Consider the following 3,574-nt stretch of genomic DNA (forward strand, 5'->3'; position numbering starts at 1 on the left):
TGTGTCCTGTCTGCAGATCATCACAGCTCCGTGGGCTGGATTGCCTTGGCAGTGATTGTGACCCTGGTGCTCATGGCAGGTCTTGCATTTTGGCTTTGGAAGCACTGGTGAGTTCTTTGTGTGCATCCTTCCTGCCCTTTTTCAGGTTCCCACTTGTCTTTCTATCCTTTTTCTTCTCTATCTCATCAGTTTTCCTCTTTGCAGCCCTCTTCCTTCTTAGCAGTCATTTCTTACTTCCACTCCATGTAGAGTAACTTCCATCTTTGTTCTCATTAGGACACACCGTGAATCCCCAAGCTCTGTTCTCCCTTTGGAATGAGATCCCAGCTGCCCAGGAACTCAGGACACATTTAAACTGACTTAGGTGATGATGGCCTTTCCACTCTCCTTACAGAGAGTTTTTAGTTGTTGTGTTTTTTTGCTTAATGATCAGTTGTCAATTAAGCTAAATGCATTTTTGCAGAATTTGTCATTCTAACCTGTGTTGGGGATTTTAAATTCTGAATGGAATAAGGTCCTAGGATCCTTCACATATTCAAATGTGAGTGCATCATCAGGCTTATTTCAGATGTTACTTCCTCCAGAGGGTCTTCCCTCATTCACAAGTGGAAGCTGTCTCTGCCTTGTCTGAACTGCCATTGTAATTTAACTGAACTTTTAAAAATCCTCCTCACTGTACACACTTTGTTGTAGCTGTTTATTTCCCCTTTCCCTTCTATTTTATAAGCTTCTTGAGAACAAAGTCCATGTCTTTTTACTATTTGTATCTATGGCAAAATGTCTTATCTGTATGTAGTATATTGTAAGTAAAAATCTGGGTTGAATTTATTCTGAATTTATGATCTTTAAAAAAATTTTCTTCCTTCCTGTCATCTTTGTAGTAGTTGAGACATTTGATGCTCTTCTGGTTAAGTCTTTTCACTTGGCCAAGGGACTGCACTTAGTGATCTTAGTTTTTAGTCATTTCTCCGAGCCCTTGAGGAGAAACATAGTTTTATATTTGACCATTCTTATTTTTTAACTCTAGAGATTAATTTGGATGAAAGTATTTCTTTATATTGAGAGTCCATTGTACTGCAAGTATATCAAACCAGTCAATCCTAAAGGAAATCTATCCTGAATGTTCATTGGAAGAACTGATGCTGAAGCTGAAGCAACAATACTTTGGCCACCTGAGGTGAAGAGTGTACTCACTGGAAAATACCTTGATCCTGAGAAAGATTGAGTGTAGGAAGAGAAGGTGATGGCAGAGGATGAAATGGATGGATGGCATCACTGACTCAATGAACATGAGTTTGAACAATAGTGAGATAGGGAACGACAGGGAAGCCTGGGCGTGCTGCAGTCCGTGGGGTCGCAAAGAATTGAACTGAGAGTGATTGAACAAATTGATTTATAAGTACCTAAATAAAAAAGCAGAAGGCAGAGTGTAGACTCATATTATTTAAAATGTTTCAGTGATAAGGAACAGAGTTATCACCTTGTTAGACATATAGAATCTTGGACCTCAGCTGAGACTTCCTGAAACACAATTTGTATTTCAGCAAAATCAGCAGGGTTTATAAATGCATTAAAATTTTAGAAGCACTAATATTGGTGACATCTGAAAGGTAGCAGTGTTAGTATGTCCCTTAAGAGAAAAGAAGATGATCAAGAAAAGAGAGCAAGAATGTTGATCCTGAAGTTGAAGTGAGGTCAAGGCAAAGAGATTACATAGAACACATTCTTACGGATTTTTGAGAATATGCCTTGCAATTCAGAGAACATGGGTTTCATGCATCCCATCCCTGGTCAGGGAACTAAGATCCCACATGCCGTGGAGCAACTAAGTCCATGAACCACAACTAGAGAGCCTGGGTGCTGGAATGAAAAGATTCTGTGTGCCACAACTAGGACTTGACCCAGCCAAATAAAAACAAAGAAACCAAAACTGGTCATCATCACATGAATCTACAAGTCTAGTTCCTTTCTCACATTTTCCATTTCTTCATCTTAGTATTATAGATAGTATGTTATATATAATGTTTCTTATTTCAATATAGTTTACTTTGATGTTCTCTCCTCTCCAGATTTAGGTCTGCTTTCTGGAGGGAATCTAAGCATAATTCACTACCCTGGTATAGAATATTTTCAGCCCCTAGAATTTTTCTCCCTCATGCTTCTAATTCCCAGTCAACATCCATTTTTTATTCAATATCTTTTTTTTTTTTAAGACAACAAAGATTCTAATTTTTATGACCAGAGTTTAGATTTGTTTTTGAATTTCTTGTTACTAGGGTCATATTGTAAGGCCTATTTTGTGTCTGCCTTCTTTCATTCAACATTATTTTTGTGAGTTCTATTCGTGTTGTAACATATAGCAGTAATTCGTTGTTTTCCATTGCTGTGTAGTATTCCATTGTGTGACTGTACCACCATTTAGCCATTCTACTGTGGATGGACATTTTCATTGTTTCCAGATTTTAGTTATGTTGAATAACGTTGCTTTGAACACTTGTATACATGTCTTTTTGCAAACATAAAGAGCCCTTTCTCTTGGAAATAGACATACAAATGAAATTGCTGAGCCTTGTTTATATGTATTTTTCACATTTAATAGATAAGTGGCCAACGAGTTTTCAGTGGTTATACCAATCTACCTTTCATCTTCTCAACATTGTCACTCATATTTGATGTATTTACCCTTTAACCTTTCTAATGGGGGTATAGTGTATCCAAATTTTTTGGCTCATGTTTCCATGATGGCTAATGGTACTTGACATATTTTCACATGCCTTTGAGCCATTTATATACACTGTTTTGTGAAGTACCAGTTTAAGGTTTTAGCTGTGTGTGTGTGTGTGTGTGTGTGTGTATGGGAGAGTGTGTAGTGATACGGAGGGGATTCAATCTTTTCTAATTTATACTCTCTTGTATACTACTCCTTTGTTGGATATGCAATAGGAATATTTTCTATGTCTTGGTTCACTTTTCATTCTCTTAAAGCTGAATTTTGATTAAAATAACTTCTTGCTAATGGGATGCAGTTCACTGATATTTTTTCTTATGGCTATTTTATTCTACTCTTATAAATTACTTACCCTTACCCCAAGGTCAGTTTTCATTCCAATCCCAAAGAAAGGCAATGCCAAAGAATGCTCAAGCTACCACATAATTGCACTTATCTTACACGCTAGTAAAGTAATGCTCAAAATTCTCCAAGCCAGGCTTCAGTAATACATGAATTGTGACTTCCAGATGTTCAAGGTGGTTATAGAAAAGGCAGAGGAAACAGAGATCAAATTGCCAACATCCGCTGGATCATTGAAAAAGCAAGAGAGTTCCAGAAAACCATCTATTTCTGCTTTATTGACTATGCCAAAGCCTTTAACTGTGTGGATCACAAGAAACTGTGGAAAATTCTGAAAGAGATGGGAATACCAGACCACCTGACCCGTGCGGGGAGCCGGTGAGGCATTCCACTCGTGACAAAGGTCATGAGGAAGGAGGCTCGGCATACGCAAAGGCGGGATCGAGCCTCAGGAGTCCCCCCGGATATTCTCGAGCATTTTCCCCCAAAAAACCAGAGTCTGCC

The 3,574-nt window shown here is 38.2% G+C and overlaps 1 pseudogene; it reads left to right on the forward strand.

Moving 5' to 3' along the window:
* LOC104993586 overlaps window positions 1–3,574 on the forward strand; it is a 38,244-nt pseudogene that overhangs the window by 21,991 nt on the left and 12,679 nt on the right.

The sequence above is a fragment of the Bison bison genome, unplaced genomic scaffold (assembly GCF_000754665.1).
Source record: "Bison bison bison isolate TAMUID 2011002044 unplaced genomic scaffold, Bison_UMD1.0 scf7180017864240, whole genome shotgun sequence".
In the NCBI taxonomy this organism is placed as follows: domain Eukaryota; kingdom Metazoa; phylum Chordata; class Mammalia; order Artiodactyla; family Bovidae; genus Bison; species Bison bison.